The following is an 18,810-nucleotide window of genomic DNA, read 5'->3' on the forward strand; positions in this document are numbered from 1 at the left end:
GGGGGTGTTACCAAATCCTCACTGTGTAAGTCTTTTTACAAATGAAACCTGGGCACTCACGTTAAAATAATCTAATCATAAATTACTTTTCAAATATACCTGAGCACCAGTGAAGTGAACTGCTTTCTTCATTATTCATCAGGTTCCTAGTCATCACTATTGCATGATGGCTACTCCAGCATAGGGGCACATGTGCCCAGCTCCCAGTGCAGTGTTCCGCACATAGCAGATGCTCAGTGAAGTGCTCAGTAAAGCAAGCACAATCCTGGACAAGAAAAGGCATGTGTGGACCAGGCAGTCTGGGTCAGCTGGATTTCCAAATGGAAAATGGGGTATATTCTAAACTCAGAAAAATTAAAGACTACCAGACAATAGTACAGAATAACTGAGCCACTGTAAGACACAAGGGCCACTAGAGTCACAATATCCAAATGCCAGAAGTGTGTTTTGAAAACTGAACTTCCTTTCCCACTCTATCCCACCTGCAACCTTCCTCTCCTACACTACAGATTCATGTGAATATCATGTAACACAGGTTGAGCAACCCAATTTGGAAATCCAAATTCTGAAATGCTCCGAAGTCTGCAACTTTGTAGCTCCAACATCATGTCACAGGTGGAAAACCCCATACCTGATTTCTGGTTCAAAGGACACAAACTACTTCATGTACAAGACTGAAAATACTATATAAAAAAAAGTACCTTCCAGCTATCTGGACAAGGTGCGTATGAAACATATGAATTTCATGTTTCAGTTGGGCAGCATGGTATTATGTACATGCAAATATCTCATCATCCTAGAGAATCCAAAACTCTTCTGGTCCCCAGAATTTTGAATAAGGGATGTGCAACCTGTACCTTGCAAGGAAAGGGCCCAGAGGGCTCACTCTGAACTTGCAAATTGGGGTCTGTGAGAATGAAGAATGTCTGTATTAGGACTGCTCTTCTGAGTGGGCACTTGGAATGGAATTAAAACAAGTACCCAGAAGTACCTCGTAAGGAAAAAGAAAAGCTCAAGACAACAGAACTTCGTTCCCTTGTGATCTCCCAACGCTGAGGCACAGGATGGTCTAAGGTGACATCCTTGGGTCATCACCAAAACCAGTCTGCAGCACTGAGAGGCTGTCCCATGCCTCTCTCCATCCACATCTCTATTCCCAGGTAAGGCAATAAGAGGACGTGACCAGAGACCTTCTCACCTCCTGTCTTGCTCTTTCAGGATCCAGAAGCCTAAGCGGCAACCCACTTGAAACTTAGAAGGAGCTACCTGTTGGGTGAGTGGTCAGGATCTTCTTGTTTTCAGTTCCCTCGCTCTTGGGGGCTCCTCTAGCATCCTGAAAGCCTTGGCCCATCCTGCTCCCAGTGTTTTAGGATTGGGAAAGCTCATTTTAAAACAAAATCACACCAAGGAATTCCAGCCTCCACAGTGTGACTCTCCTGAGGCTCCGAACCTTTTCCTATCTGACCTGAAATGAGCCCTTGACTCTTCAGGCACCAAGACTTGTTTGCATGCTTGCCTGGCTCAGCTGGACATCTGCTGTACCTGCCTCTGGCTGCAGTCTCCCTTCCTGCTCAGCACCCTAGGTGAGAGCTGGGTAGGGGCAGGTCACAAGAGCACCCCTAAACCTGGTGGGTCAGCAATGGCGTCTTGGAATCATGAGGACAGCTTGTCACTCACAAAGTGGGGTTCCACTGAAGCACACAGGAACCTGGGGGTGGTCAGGGCTCCACCCCCCCGTATTATGAGACCTTCTTCTGTCTTTACCCTTTACTACCTCTCACACTAAAGCCAGCTAGTCAGGATCCTGAACAAACAAGGGAAGAAGAAACTAAAAAGGGAAAAGCTTTACCAGTCTCGAATCTTGCTTGTTTTCATGTACTCCTCATTTATCAAAATTTTCAAAAGTTGGAGGAATGGGGAAGAGCAGAGGGGAGAGGTCTTGCCTCTGTGGCTCTAGTCTCTCCAGGAATGATCTCATTGATTTGTAATGAAGACTGGAGGAGGAAAGGGGAGGCTCACTTTTCCAAGGTCATATAGCAAACAAAGAGCAAGCCCAGGAATGATCTCATGCTTGGCAACTTGCAACGCCCTCGGGTCCTCCCATAAGATAAGCTACCTTTGAATTTTTCAGTAGCTTTCACTTAGGTCAGTATGCGCCGTGGCTGGACATAAAAGAGCCGCTCTGTTTGCACTTGGAGGGAGCTCAGAGTCCCCTGCAAGGCCACCTTCCTGACCACATCTTTCGGGGAGACACAATAAGTTTTCATTATCCTGCTACATCAGCTCACAAGGGCCAATGTAGTTAACTATTAACAGCTGTGTGTGGCGTCAACTGATAACATTTGATAACATAAATAAAATTATATCCAAGCTCTAATGCAACATGTCACCATGGAATCAAGACCTCAGACAAAAGATATCAGAAAACCAGACTTTTAAATAATTTTTCTATCTATTGCAGAGGAGCTTATGATAAGGAAAGACAATCCCAAACCAAAACCAAACCCACACCTTGAAAGAGAAAATAAATACATAAACTCTATCATGGTTGAGCTACAGGGAGATTTTATTACGACCTACCCTGCTCCTGAATATAAGCCTCGGTGTGCGCCTCTGCCAGCAAAGACATCAACATAATCAAACTCTTCCACTCTACGTTGATTTCCTACACAAATGCAAAATGGCAGGGAAACTTTCCAAACTATCATTTCCTCTGCAGGGAAGTCTTAGGATGGGCTTCCCAAATACCATTAATCAAGGCAAGCCAACTGCATGTTTGTGACCTCAAAGGACTAAAAAAGTCATTCCATATGTCACACACCATAGCTGTGAACCGACACTACAGCAGCGTTTTGCAAAATTCCATGAAGTAGTCCCACTGAAAATAGTGTAAAAAAAAATAACATTGAATGGGACCTAGGATGCATTCCTCCTTGTGAGGGTAGCTACTGAATTGTGAATTATTTGCTAGTAATTTATTAGTGAATATATACATATAAGTAAATGTATTTTTCTCCAGGTTATGGGCAGAGACTGATAGACACATGCAAATCAAACCCTGAAAGTTGAAAACTACACTATCTGAAATGAGAACTTACTTTGTGGGATTAAAAGCAGACTAGAAATGGTAGTTAAAAGATTAAGGAACCTGACAGAAACTTTAAAAGGAAAAATAGAAAAGGATTAATAGCAACTCAAAACGACCAGATGCACTGAGGAGTAAGCAGCAGACTATAATACATGAAACTGCAGTTCCCGGAAAAAAATAGGCAGGGACAGAGAACAGAAACAATTACATATTTGAAGTACGCTGGCTATTTTCAAGTATGATGAAAACAAGAAACACAATTCCAAGGATCTCAATAAGACCCAAGCAGAAAAAGCATGGAAAAAAGAAAATCACACTGAACATCACAATGAATGTGGAATAAACGTGGAATAAAACTCTGATAATCAGAACATCAGCACAACACAGGTCTGTAGGAAAAAAGGAGAGAATTTCTCATCAGAAACACAGGCCAGAATATATCAAGCAACAGCTTCAAAAAAAACAATCAACTCACAAGTACTTGAAGGAGGGGCTGGGGAGATAGCTCAGTCGGTAGAGTGCTTGCCTTGTAAGCACAAGGCCCTGGGTTCGATCCCCAGCACCCAAAAAAAAAAAAAAAACTCACAAGTACTTGAAGGAAATACAGGTGAATTCCTATAATGTGGGATGGGAAAATCTTCCTAATCATTGCTGAAAATCAAAAACTGTGAAACAAATGAGTTATAAATCCGACATTAAGAAGGAAAAAAAAAAGGTGCATGATAAAACACACCCAAATTAAAATAAGCTGGAAAAGCATTTTTAATCTTCTATCTCAGATAAATGGCTAATATTCCTAACACAGTACCTAGAAATTGAGGGGCACAGAAAAAACCACCCAACTAAAACACCAGGCAATTAACAGGAACAAAGAATTTCTCAAAATAACCTTTATACATGAAAAAATTTTAAAAGGACTGAATTAAAACCTTGCCAATACATGGGGTGTGTGTGTGTGGGGGGGAAGAATAGAAGTTCAGTGGATTAGTCAAAGGGGAACGGGGAATAGAGGGCAGATGGGAATGGGAAAGACAGTAATGAATTGGACAGAACCTTCCTATGTTCATATATGGATACAAGACCAGTGAGACTTCATATCATGTACAACCACAGAATGGGAAATTATACTCCATGTATGTATAATATGTCAAAATACACTCTATTGTCATGTATCTCTAAAAAGAACAAAAAAGGGGGGGGGAGGGAACATTGCCAAAGCAGCATCTTACCTATCAAGTTGGCAAAAACGAGAGTTTTTTTTGTTGTTGTTTTTGGTACCAGAGATTGAACTCAGGGGCACATGACCACTGAGTCCAGCCCCGGCCCTAGTTTGTATTTTGTTTAGAGACAGGGTCTCACCCAGTTACTTAGCACCTTGCTAAATTGCTGAGGTGGGCTCTGGACTCTCAATCTCCTGCCTCAGCCTCCCAAGCCACTGGGATTATAGGTGTGCGCCACCATGCCTGGCAAAAACCAGAAAGTTTAACAATTTATTTTCTGACAATTTGGTGAGAAAGCTACTTTCTCATATGTTGCTGTTGGGATTTTTTCTAAATGGTACAACCCCAGTGAAGGAGAAGAAATTTAACAATATTGAACAATATGTCATGCTCATTTACCCTAGACCCTACAATCCCACTTCCAAGAGTCTTCAACAAAAAAGTACACAATGACTGAGGTACAAAAATATTTACTGGTCATTATTTCTCATGACAAAGGTGGAAAACAATCCAAACACAGGTCTATATAAACCATGGTACATCCTACAGAGTGAGAGAAAGACAAACACCTTCTCTCCACTCTGGTGAGGGATGATTTCATGGATACACTGGTAGATGAAAAAGGCAAAAAACAGAAGAAAGTATCAAGGACCTTGGGGAAAGAAAGGTGGAGGATATGGGTATGAATTGTGTGCATTTAAGAATTATAAAGCAAAACAGTGTTATTATATTTACAAAAGGTCTGGAGAGTTTCTCAGAGCCTCTGCTCCTTCAGTCATGTTTCAGGGAGAACTGCTCTCCCGGCTGTGCCTTTAAGTCCTCTTTTTGGGAATCAGAAAAGATAGTCTACCTAAGCCTTCAATCTACAGCAACAGGAATCAAATTATCACATGAGCAAATCAATTCTTGGCATAATTCTAAGTGGATAACTCAAACTCCTGCAGTTCCTGCCAATGTTATTTCTGCTTCCTGGAAAACAGGCAGAAACAACAAGGGGCTTAGTGCTCCGGGTCATGGTGAAAAATACAGTGTGTGTTTTAACAACACAGCAATAGAGAACCAGCTATGTCTCACATGGGAACTTGTAAGAAGAGCTGAGGTTCAGCCTGCCATGGCCTGGATTTCTCAAAAGCAGAATAGGACCACAACTAACCAAGACCACCAGGCACAGAGAACCAGCAGCAAAGCCTCATTGTCCTCCCAGGGCCCCCAGAGAACTTATCACGGCTTAGGGTCAATTCAGCAGGGTTCGGGTCCTCTCATCACTCCTGTTCCTCTCCACCTTCTTCTCCCCCCAGCCCCAACCTGAGTGGCCTGGTATTCGGCCCTCCTGCTTCCTTGTACAGTGTCCTGAACTCTACTCATGGGACAACCATTATATGTGATTCTAAAATGCAGGCAGATGTACAATGGAGTCTCGTCCAGTCTTAACATGGAAGGAAATTCTGACACATACAGCAACATGGATGAAACTTGAAGACTGTGCCAAGTGAACTAATCCAGTCACAGGATAAGGCAGTATGAGTCCGCCATATGAGGTTCCTCGCCAAATGCAGAGGCAGGAAGTGCAATGGCAGCTGCCAGGGGAGAGGGGAGCAGAGACTTTAATGGGTGCAGAGATTCAGCTGGGGAACCTGAGAAGTGTCCTGGCGATGGATGGTGGTGATGCCTACATGTCATTGTGAAAGTACTTCATGCAACTAACTAAAAATAATTAGGATAGTCAATTTTCTTATGTACAGTTGATAAGAAAAATTTTTGTTTAAAGAAAAAAACAACCTCTATCTTGAAGTTGTCTGACTGCTCAATGTTCATGAGCAGGCCTGTGCCCTGCCTTTTCACAAAGGACCCAAGAAATCTTAATTGTAACTACACATGCTCCTCAACTGACAACCGGGTTGCATCCTAATAAACTCATCGTAAGATTGAGATTACTATCAATAAAAAGTGTATTTAATACCTAATCCACCAAGTATCACAGTTTAGCCTAACCTCCCATCAACACCTTCAGAACACATCCATTACCCTGCAGTTGGGCAAAACCATCCAATACAAAGCCTATGTATTATAAAGTGTTGAAGAGCTCACGTAATTTATTGCATACTATGCCGAAGTGAAAAGTCCAAGGTTTGTACGACTATGCTTCCACATGACCGAGAAGTCAAAAATTCATGAAGTCTGACCACGCAAAGTCAGGGGGCCATCTGGAGACGTCACTTTCCTTTGCCTTACAAATCTTCAACAAGGGGCCTCGGTCACCTTCTTTGCATGCTTCCCCGCTATCTACCCACCATGCTTTACTGGGCACTGACTACATGCCCAATGCTGTCCTGGGCACAGGAGGGATAGCAGCCAGAGAAACACTGGAACACTTTTATTTCCATGAGGGAGGCAGGAAAGAAAAAAGTGACCTGAGCGCCAGCAGGGAGTCAGCACAACGCGTGTCTGAGCTCCAGCCTGAAGGACGGGGCGTGCTCCTCTGTCTACAACCCCAGCCACTCACTCAATGCTCACAAGAGCATTTTTAAAAGAGGCACTTTTAAGAAGCCTGGAGAGACTCTGATCCATGTGAAATTAAAATAGTAATAACAACTTGTCTCCCTACCAACCTGTTATCCACAGATCTTTTGCCAAATAACACAGTTCACCCATGAAATACTTTAACTCTCTCTTCCATCTACTTTAAAAAATAACTACTCTTAAAGACCCTCTTATGCTTCCCTGTTCTGCCACACAGGAGCCTAGTAAACACAGGGATCATCCTCATAGGCCGCTCTTTCCGTTCTTACCCTTGTGCTGCTTCCACCCAGGGCCCTTCATACACTTTTTATTTGTACTTTATTGGAGACCCAAATTCCTGGGCATGGAATCCCTTCTCAAAGCTCAGCACACAGGCTGGTGAGTAACAGGTCGTGGAGGAACTCGACGCACGAGTGGTCGGGGTCGAGGCTTTGCGCCCTGCTCTGGGGGTCCTAGCAGGGCCCCCGCTGGCGTCTTCATGTCGTGCACCTGTAGGATGTTGGGGGCGCTGCCGCTGAGGCTGCTGAGGGCCTGCTGGGCGATGTCATGGGACGAAAGGTTTTACATTTCTGTATAGCAAGAACTGTCCAAAATCCTTTGAATTTTCCACAGAGCTTAGCCCATTGTAGGTACTTGGGTAGTGGACTCCTTTCAGCACAAAGCCATATGGAGACAAAAGAATAAGGAGGAACACAGAGTTAGCAGGACTCCCTTTGAGAGGAACTGGGAATTTTAAGAAGGCAACTTGGCATGCTCTCTCTGGGAAGTTGTGTGCCAAGCATAGCACAAGAGGAAGAGAGAGGAAAGGAAGGACGTGCCCAGAAAACCAGACAGAGATCAAATGCAGTCAATTCTAGAGATGAGAAGAGGTGTCTCACTGCAACATGAACCCACTCAACACTTGTGGGTTTTAAATTAGGAACTGACGTGAAAACTCTGGAGCTGGGAATTCTGTTTAGCTCTGGCAAAATACGAGGCTGGAGCTACTTGCATTTTTTATTTTAAATTCCCTTCGTAGTCCTAGGAGCAGGGGCATGCGTTACTTTCAAACAAGAATCTTTATTGTTTGCATAGCACACAGCCATCCAGTTAATTAGAAAAACATTTTTTCTCCCAAATTAAATTTCTCTAGAAAAACAATGATTTAAATGAAGGGCCAAAGGCTTTTTTTTTGACATAGGAAAACCTTCTTGCACCTACCACTTCTAGGAGATTAAAAGCAAAGTTGAAATTGGAAGGCAATATGTACTTATTGATTGCCAAATTCTGCCATCCACAAAAATGAATTGATCCTATTTACATCTATTACATACTGTCTTGGCTTGGCTTGTCCTGTGAGAGCTACACACAGATACAGTCAGGGATCAGAGATGTCTAAGAGTTCAGACTTTTGAAAAAAAGGTCACAAAAGACCACAAAGGAGGGTCTGCTCTAGACTGAACTATTTTGCTTCTTAATCTCCCTCCCAATAATTATTATATTATGGTTCTTACTTAAAATTATTCTTTTTCTTGATCCCCTTGGATTTCTAAATGAAAGGTGTTATTATTTTTATTATTCTTACTATACTAATAGTTCTCTATTTCCATGCCTGGCATGAAATTTTTGCTAAATGAACACCAGTCTTCCAGAAACCCAGCTGCAGGAACCTAAGGTCTCCAGTGAGATTCATGGAGTTCCAACTCTCCTGTACTTCTCTGGACACTTAACCAGGGGTAGCTGCAAATAAAACTTCTTTGACTGGTTTTTGTAGTTTGGGGTTCTGTTTGTTTGATTTTGTAGTGCTGGAGATCAAACCCAGGGCCTTGAGGATGTTAGGCAAGAGCTCTACCACAGTATATCCCAGTCTTGATTTCTACAGCTTTGGGATGAGATAGTCTAAACAGTGTGCACTAATAGAGGTACTGGAAGCATAAAAAATCCTCAAATCCCAGGTCACGCAGAAGTCATTTTTTTTCCTTTACCTTAGATTTTTATTTAAAAAAAAAAAAACTTTCCTTAGTAGATTAAAATTTTTTTTTTAAACATTGAATCAAGAATCAGTAAGGTCTCAGACTGATCACAAAGTTCAGAGTACAAAATTCACATATGATGTCACCTCTAAGACTATGTGGTGGGATAGTGCAGATTTTAGAAGCAGCACAAATGGAGGTGGAGGAAGGCAGAGCATGCCCATATCCACCCTCACATGGGATACATGGATACATGCTGTAGCTACCCCTATGTCATTAAAATTTCAGAAATTTTGTCAACACAGTCATCACTGAAAGTTAAATTATATAAATATGGAGTTAAATAAAATTGTATAAAAGCAGACAGTAAATACTCAAAACTCATTGTTCCTTATGTTACTGCACTTTACTATTATTTGTGCCTTTGATGTGACTGACATCCATGGTGTCTGCAAGGTGGAAACAGCATACGCTGTGTGCTACCACACTCCCTTCTCAGTTAGTGTTCAGGGGCATTACACAGGGTCTTAAAATTGGCCATGGGGGAATATTTACAACACAGAAACCAGCAAATGGTACAAATCACTATTTGATTTATTATTTCATGAACTATCTATATTGAGTATCAGCGAGCTATAGTTCTATGAGCCAAATCTGGTCCAAGGCTGAATTTTTATGGCTCAGAAGCTAAGGATGGTTTCGTGTTTTGCATCTTCAAAAGATTATTGTAAAATCAAAACAAAATGCAACACACACACACACAGAGAATATGTAACAGAGACCTTATTTGGCCCACTAAGCCTATTCTATCTTTTCTCTAGCCCTTTACAAGAGAAATTTGCTGACCACTGGTCTAGACTTAAGAGAGTCATGAAAAAAATAAATATTTTTTAATTTAAAAATTGTATTTATTATTTTTATTTTTTAAAAAATTTATTTATTTTTATTTTTACAGACTACATTTTGAATCATTGTACACACATGGGGTACATCATTTCATTTCTATGGTTGTGCACAATGTAGATTCACACCATTCACGTAATTGTACGTGTACACAGGGTAATGAAGTCTGTCTCAATCCACCATCTTTCCTTTCCCTGCCCCCATTCCTCTCCTCCCCTCATTTCCCTCTACATAATCCAAAGTTCCTCCATTCTTCTCTTACCCCCCCCGAAAATATTAACAATACGGATTAAAGTTAAAAATTTCTGTAATATTGTAATGGATTAAAGTTAAGAGTTGTGTAGAAAATTGAGGAAATATTCTTCCAATATTCAAAAATTATTATTTGAGTGAACAAAGTGCTTATGTCACTGATCAATGAGTGAATGAGTGAAGTTCCAACATATGCCCTTGCTGCTTCATTTTTATTTCCTTTAAGTAAATAAAAATATCAACCAACAACAACAACAAAAAACTCAGCACACAATGAAGAATGAGGGCGAGTCAAGGACATGCAAGACGCCCAAGTAATCCAAGTAATGCCTGCACAAGCCAAAGCATCTCAGTCAACACCACAAGCCCCAGAAAAGAATGCACCCATGACTCCCATTCTCAAAGCCAGAAAACTCTAAAAAGAACAATTCATTACTCAGGGCACAATGATGGTAGAAAGCAAGCCACTAGGAAGCCTGGCTCGGTCAGCCCAAGGCCAAAATCTAGCCAAGTGAAAACTGCAGGAAGCAGAGCCTGGCTCAGAAGAAAGATTCTGGGGACTAAACCTGCCCAGAACTACTGTCCCTGGGGCAGGACCACTGGGGAAGCTGGAGCAAACTTCTCAGCAGGCAATCTGTCAAGTCGCTTTCCGTCCCTTTGGCAACAGGTGCACAGCCCTTCCACACAGTCACAACTCATTCTGTGCTCTGTCTTCAGTCCTGTGTTCTCTGGATTCCCCAGCCCTTTTCAACATGGTCGTGTTATTTCACGACCCTGTAATGCTGGAGAGAGGAAGAAGGTCGAACCCCCAACACCAAGCAAGTGTCTGGTGCTCAGCAGGCATAAAACCTTTCAAATGAATCGTCTTTGGGGATGGCAAGTGTCCTGGAAATTTGATGTGAACAGACGCTTGGTTGTTTTGAAAGTACTGAAAAATCAGAACCAATTAAGTATCTACTAAAGGACCAGATGAGTCAATTGACCTACAGACACAGGACTGACTGCTATGCAGCTGTTAAGAACTACATTGCATGGCTGTAGATTTGAAGGGGTGGATTTAGGAACACAGCCGAAATAGCACTAACTCCCCACCCGGTCAACTCCCTAGAAGCCAAACTAGCAAGGAGACAAAAATTCAAATATTTGTATCAAGAGCTCCAAATCCAGAGCAAGATCAACTCTTTTGCTTACGTAAGAGTGGGCCCGGGAAAAACACAAGGAGAGCATCCCACTTCCTTACCATACCCCATTCCTACACCAGCAGTAGACCAGTCCCCTCTGCTCTGCCCCCAAGTTAAAAAGTCCCACCACATTCCTGCTTCTGTAACGTCTGAAATAACAATGCCGAGAGGAGGAGAAGCAGCACAGGAAGCATACAATGAACACCAAGAGAACAGAATCATGAGAACAAAATGTCTTGAAGATGAGACACAACCTAGAAGGAAGTCAATACTCCAAGAAGAAAAGGAAATTCTCACAAATGCTTTGTGCTCTAAAGCAATCAACTAAGAACATAAATGCAACCAAACAAGAACTCACAAATGAAATGAGAAAATAAAAGATAAAAAAGGAAGTAAAGGTATAGAGCAATGAACTAAGGGTCAAAACAATCTGACAAAACTAGTAACTAATACTGAGGAACAGAAAATAATGTTGAAAGCTGTATTATTAATTCAATAAATTTATGTACAGAATGGATAGTACAGATGAAAAGCAAAGACAAAGAATAGCTAGCCAAAATAAAATGTCTTTAAATGGAGAATCCAACAAATAGAATGTAAAATATAATACACATGCAGAAAGACATAAGAAATTTCCCATAAGAAAATGATTAAAGAAGTCAATCTGCAGCATGCCACAGCACAGTCACAGAAAATGTTAACACATGCTTGTAGCTGTAATAGATTCTGATCAAGGTACCAAAGGGCAGTGACACAGGTGGCTTATGCAGTCAAAACACATCACCACAAGTTGGAGGGGTGGGGGAGGGCCATGAGAGCAGCCTGATGATCCCCATGTAGCTGCCTCACATCCTGGAAGACCCCAGAGCAAAAGCCACTGAGCTCTAGAGCGTAGCCCACCACGACCACGCCCAGCCAAGGCATCACTAAAGTCCAAAAGCAAGGGGCAGACATTGGCGCAGGTGAAAACATTCAGAGAATAGGACACTCGTGAGACCACTAAGAGAAAAAAAAAAAAAGACACAGGAATCCAGCCAGTTAGGAGATGAACCAAAATAAAAGGTTCTGCATTGGGAGAGCAATACCCGAGTAGAAGCATGAAAGACATGTAAATGCAGAGCTGAGACAGTAACAGAAAACATAATTACAGGACAGAATGAGAATTACAATGTAAAATAATTTTGTAAGGTGAGAGGCTGGCGAAGCAGGAGAATAAGAATGCTGTACCCAGGTACTGTAGAATGGGGATGTCCAAGAACACAGTCAAACCTAAAGCACTGTTTCTCAACTACCACAATGTCAACCTTATAATGTTTTCAAAAATCTCTTCCCTTGACCTCACCTGAACTTTTTAGAAAAAGAATCTTTCTTCTTTTAAACATTTATTTGAAGTTTAATTTTGTTTTACTTCCATTTCTTTCCATTTATTGAAAATTAACTAAACCTAATACTTTTATTATAAACCCGAACTGGTAGACAAGTTACATTATATAAAAGCATTTATACCCGTCTTTGTAACTACCCTTGAGGCTACTTTGGATGGTTAGGATTTGTGGCAACAGATATTTTCTTTTATTTGGAGTGGGCAGGGGTGGGGTCCCAGGGATTCAACTCAGGGGCGCTCAATCACTTAGCCGCATCCCCAGCTCTAATTTATATTTTATTAAGAGACAGGGTCTCACCAGGTTGCTTAACACCTTACCTTTGCTGGGGCTGGCACTGAACTCGGGATCCTCCTGTCTCAGCCTCCCAAGCCATTGGGATTACACATATGTCCCACCAACACGGCTGGATATTTTCTTCTTTCTACTTTTCAATGTTGATTTGTTTATATTGAGCATTCATATTTTTTCCATCACTTTAGATAAAAATAAGATGATTTGTCCTAATTAAAAACAGGGAGGTAATGGGAAATGAAATTGACCACATTACATTATGTGCACTTATGAATATGTCACAATGAATCTTGGGTAAAATGGAACAGTTAAAATGGAACATGAATGAAAAAAAAATAAACAGACTGGAAAAGAAACAGGGAGAGGTGAACAATGGTTAGGACTGGATGGGGGATGAAAATGAAAAATCTCTCCTTCCTATGCTCGGTATTTTTCCAGGGGAAAGTTTGTTATACATAGGAGGTGATATTGGAAGTTTATGGTACCTAATAAATTAATAAATAAATCAATAAAACCTTTTTTAACTCTATACAGATGGGCAAACATTATAAACTGGATAAAGGATTACAGATAATTTTTTTTCCCTATTTATTACTCTCCGGAAGATGAACACTTCTTACAAGTGTAGGCAAAATAAAGACATGGTTTTAGGTTTATTTATAATAGAAGGGGTTTCTTGGGCTGTGACAATTCCAGGAACATGACTAGCTACCAGCTAATGCCTGTAAGGAACAGGACCGTTGGAGTAGGAGGAGGGGATTTCTAAACTTCCCCAGAACCTTGCAGCCCAGGGGTGCAGTCTCTTGGTACAGACGTGCAACATGGGGTGGAGACTGCCCAAGTCGGACACAGCTCTTGCACTTTGTCCCCGGCTATTACCACACATGCACACACCTGGGAAAACCCTGTTAATCAGACACCAAGACCGTAAAGGAAACGGCCACTTCATACCCAAAGACATGTTAGTGCACTGAAACACACCCCTCAGAAGCCTGGCTCACTCACGCTCACAGCTCAGTGTGCTTCTGATCACTAAGAAAGAGACAGACATGTGGAGGAGAGCCAGAGCTCCTGAAAGCAGGTGAGGCTCTCCGGGAGTTGCCTGCAGGCTTACCAACAAGCAGATGCTCTGCATGCTCAGACCTCAGGGTCTGGAACATTCCAACGGGAACAAGACTCACCAGTGGCTATGGCCCAGTGAACATCGGATCCATCCAGGAATTCTCCACATGCTATAGGAGAGTACACCTGTGAGCTGGGAACTTGAAGCAGAATTCCAAAGGGAGAGACATTGGTGTTGGAATCCAGCACTGCCTTCAGAGCACCCACTGGATCACCTGAAAGGCAAAAGAGAAGCAAACACACCTGTGAGCTCAAGGATGGGCAGACCCACAGTGTGCAGCTGCCACACCCACCATGCAGAGGCAGCATGGTCACTGGTGAGAGCCTAGGCACAGCTCCAACACCCCGCACAGTGAGAGCTCCATGGGGCCCAGAGCTCTAGCTTCCTCACACCCATTTCCCCAGCACCTGCTGTTGGAGTCAGACTGCCCAAGTGGAACCCCAGCTCCACCGCTTTCAAGCTGTGTGGCCTTAGGCAAGTCACCCGATTTCTCTGTGCCCTGGTCTCTTTGGAAGATAAAGCAACCACGATATGCCTCCAAGGGTAATTATGGAAATTAAATCATCATTCAAAGTACCTAGACTATTTCCAGGCCCTTCAAGCACCAGGTAAGTGTTGCCTGTTAGGATCCTCATCATATCCACATCTCACATGGAAGAATAATCCCTTTCTACTCCAGAAAGGTACCCTGAGAAATATGACAACACATCCAAGACCCCGCAGGACAGAAGGCACAGGGAGCAGGTGAATGACTGGCATTCTGCTGTGATGAATGGCATCCTGAACCAATGGCAGGTGAGCAAACCCAATCCTTCCTCCCTGAAGGAGCTGAAGCCCTCCACCTTCCTTTGCCCACGTTCCTTCACTACTAGGCCCCAAGGGAGTTTATTTTTGTTTAAGAACCCCAATGTTAAAAGAAGTTGAATCATTAAGGAGTATGTCACTGTCCTGCCACCCCATCACCCCAGAGTGTGCAACATGTTTCACACCAGCAGGGACGTGTACCGACAGAACAGCGCACCCTACAAATTCAGAAAGTTAACACTGAGACATTCCTACCCTTTGTTCCTCAGATCCCGGGAGTTTCCAAGTGCCTCACAAACCCGTCCTAAGGGGAACACACTGCGACTCGGAAATGCATGGGATGCATCCAGGGGTTCCTCCTGCCTTGGCCACAGGGCACACTCTGTCACTGGATGGCCCTCATGATCACAGGCTGGCTGGGGCCTGCAGCTCTCTGCAGCTGCCCCACATCAGAGAGGACCAGGGCACATCCCCAGGAAAAGATTCAAATTCAAAACTGCATGTACCGGGCCTGGGGCTGGGGCTCAGTGGCAGAGTGCTTGCCTGGCATGTGGAAGGCACTGGATTCCAATCTCAGCATTCATAAAAATAAAAAATAAAGTTCTATTAACACCTAAAAAATTATTAAAAATAAAAACTGTACGGTTTCTACTGAACACAGATTGCTTTTCTACCACTGTAGAATCAAAGACTCTAACCCAGCCCACAGGAGTTGAGAACTGCCTGTCTTATGACTCTACCATTGGACCTGTTCAGAATCACCCACTGCCTTGAACTGTCACAACTCTCAACACACCTTTGACATCCTTGAGCTTGACAGTTTCAAAGATTACTGGCCAGTTCTTCAGCAGCAAATCCCAGTTTTGGCTTGTCTGATGCTGATTAGATTCAGATTTAAGCCTCTGGTCAGACTCACAGAAGAGACTATTCGTCACATCCTCTCAAGTGGACACAATTTCAACTTGTTCCACTCCTGGTGATGTTCACTCAGTCTCTCAAAAAGTTAGTGGCTACTGGGCCTCTGCACCATAAAGTTATTCCTTTTTCCCTTGTAACTGAAAAGTCTCAATACACAGAAACCATGAAGTTATGTAAATTTCCCATTCCTCAAAGTTTCATTTTATTCAATTTTATCAGCATGGTCTCATCTTTCCTGCTTTTATTCAGTGGGTATAATTCATTACTATTATTTACTTGGATGCTCTAATTGTCCCAGGTTTGGCAGGTAGGAATCCCTTCAAGTTGGGTTCTGTGTCCTCTGGACATGTACTCATGGTTTTTCATATTTTCTGGCACAATAAAATATTCCAACATTGTCTTGTACTTTCCCTGCTCCAGCCCTGAAAATGGACATTTTCACCAGGAATTCTATTTCCTATCATGAGGACACCTACACAACAGCCACCTGTCATTCCAGGGGCTCAGGAGGCTGAGGCTAGAGGATTGTGAGTTCAATGCCAGCCTCAGTAACTTAGCGAGGCCCCATGCAACTTAGCACAACAGTGGCTCAAAATAAAAAAATAAAAAGAGCTGGAGATGTGGATCAGTGGGTATATGACCATAGGTTCAATCCCTGCTACAAAATAAAAATAAAGAGCTGGTATCTGGGAGCTCATTGCAAACAGGATACCCCCAGGGCATGTGTGGAAAGAGCTAGGTCTGTGTGTGTATGTATGACTCATGTATTTACACATAGGCATACACATTTCTTTCTTTCTTTTCTTTTTTTTTTTTGTGGTGCTGGGGATTTTAACCAAGGGCCTTGTGCTTGCAACACAACTGAGCTATATCCCCAGCCCACAGGCATACACATTTCTAATGCAATGACATCGATTATGTGTATGTATACATAGTCTACATATAGAAAAACTGCATTCACACTGATGCCTCCTGCAACCCACTGTGTTCATTCTTTCTTCTTTACATTTTCACAGCTCTGTTCTGCAACAGAGAAGCCCAGCCTCCACCACCCTTGATATATTTACTTGTAGATCAACCCTCTCTTGTTGCCAACCTCCACGCTCAAGAGACACCCTCCTCACCCTGTGCTCCATGTGCCCAGATGCCTAGCAGTTATACCCCCATCACGTGAAAGTCATGTGATGACTTTCCCCAGCAGAAGGAAGGAAGGACACGTGGGTTTTTATAGCAATTATTCCTTTGGCAAGTCCCCTGTCCCCTTCTGGTTATGTTACTGGATGTCAGGTGAATGGGGGGCAGGAAGGCTAGATGGAGAGCTGACACTTAATACAGAACCCACAGGCAGCTCAAGGAGGCTCTTTGGTAAGAAATAGGCTGGGGAAGGGGAGTTTCAAGCTCTGTTTTCAAAAGGCCGGTGAAACGCCATGTTTGTCTTGCAAACACATAGGGATACTGATGGAGACACTGAAGAAGCCCAGAAAGGAGCCCATCCCAGGAGGCACTTCTCAGACATCTCTGACAGAACCCATGCAGACTTTGTAACAGCAGCCTGGGGGACTCTAAGTGACATGGAAAAAAGAGAACGGGGAGGGTGTGCAGCACCTGGACAGCCACAGAGGGGTACCGAGTTCTGATGCAGAGTGGTGATTTCTTTCACGTGCTTCTGGAAAGGTCAGGAGGTCTGGGTCAACCCAGGCCCTTCCACTGGTGGGCAGGTGGGCAGGGCAGCAATCAGAAAGCTACAGGGGGACTTCCAGCTTCAGTTCCAGCATGCAAAGAGCTTGGGAAGCACCCCTCCCATAAATACCAGCAGAGGCCAAGCAGACTGCAAATCACAGGCTTTTCTTGGACTCATCGAAGAACTGAGGTCACGGGTCAAAACATAATCCCCAAAGCTAAAGCGGCACAGGTAATCCGAGTGACACAGCTGGGACCTGCTCCCCCAGTGCTGAGGTCATGAACTGGAGGACACTTGAGCCGTGACTCTGACTGTGTGGGGGCCTGACTGAAAGAGAATAAGAAAGCCCTGGTGCTGCGATCTGAAGGGACCCCAAGGCAGCACAGGTGTTCTCACCAGAACCCCACCAGTTCCCACTGAAAGATCCCAGGGACATCTGCCCAGCTCTCTGGACAAGGGAAGAATAAGGCCATGCGGCATCCTCAGGGCCTCACCCCAGCTGGGGAAAGGCCTTCTCTGGCTCCTGTGTCCCCTCTGGCTTTCCTATCCCCAGAGGGGTGGGAGGAAGTGACTAGGAATCACATGGGAAGGTCACAGGTCAGGGTCACAGGTCCACTGATGACTGAGATTTACTGATGATTCTAGGACCCTCCCCCTTGCCGAAAGCAAAAGTTCCAGGATAAATGAGAGCAGATGACAGCTCAAAGAGCAGGGAGACTGGGAAGTTTTTAACCCAGGGACATGGAGGAATGTGAGGCCTCTGGTATCTTCAGCTACAGTAAACTGCAAAGAGCCAAGTCCCAGCAGAGTAGCAAAACCCACGCTGAAGATGATGTCCTCAGTCATTATTATTTATATATACGTATACATAATACGTTTTTTATTATTTATATATATAAAACATGTTAGTAGGAAAGAAAAAACAGATTATTAAAAGATAAAGCATGCATAGGAATGAGATATAGATATGACAGATCTTGGTACTTTGAGAGAACTTTTAAAATAAGTGTGATTTATAGGTGAAGGGCTCTAAAGAAAAGGTACAGAGTATGGAAGACTAAGTAAATAAAAGCAGAGAGATGGAAACTCTAAGAAATGAAAAACAATAAACTGAAATAAACAAAAACGAAGATTGCCCTTGATACCTCATCAGTAGATGGGGCAATCAAGAAAAGAATCAGGAAACTTGAAGACAGATAAACAGAAACTCCTACTGAAAAGTCAAGAGACAGAGAGAGAGATACAGGAAGTACAGAATATCTGAGTGCTGTGGATAACTCCCAAAAGAATAAGAACCCCAAACTAGGGGCTGGGGAGATAGCTCAGACGGTAGAGTGCTTACCTTGTAAGCACAAGGCCCTGGGTTCGATCCCCAGCACCGGAAAAAAAAAAAAAAAAAAAAAAAAAAACAAAGAACCCCAAACTGGAAAAACAAGAGAAGAGGAAAGCAATCATGTAAAGAAATAATGAACAAGAATTTTCCAAATTAATG

General features: G+C 43.0%; 1 long non-coding RNA gene across 1 annotated transcript in view; it reads right to left on the bottom strand.

The window, feature by feature from the left end:
* The window catches only part of LOC124963080 (uncharacterized), a 36,649-nt gene that overhangs the window by 15,381 nt on the left and 2,458 nt on the right, over nucleotides 1-18,810 (bottom strand). Inside the window, exons 2-3 of the long non-coding RNA XR_007104650.1 lie at nucleotides 13,974-14,129; nucleotides 12,819-13,001 (exon numbers count right to left, since the gene is read on the bottom strand). This is a non-coding gene — a long non-coding RNA (uncharacterized LOC124963080). The remainder of the gene's footprint in view (nucleotides 1-12,818; nucleotides 13,002-13,973; nucleotides 14,130-18,810) is intronic.

This window comes from Sciurus carolinensis, chromosome 13 (genome assembly GCF_902686445.1).
Source record: "Sciurus carolinensis chromosome 13, mSciCar1.2, whole genome shotgun sequence".
Lineage (NCBI taxonomy): Eukaryota > Metazoa > Chordata > Mammalia > Rodentia > Sciuridae > Sciurus > Sciurus carolinensis.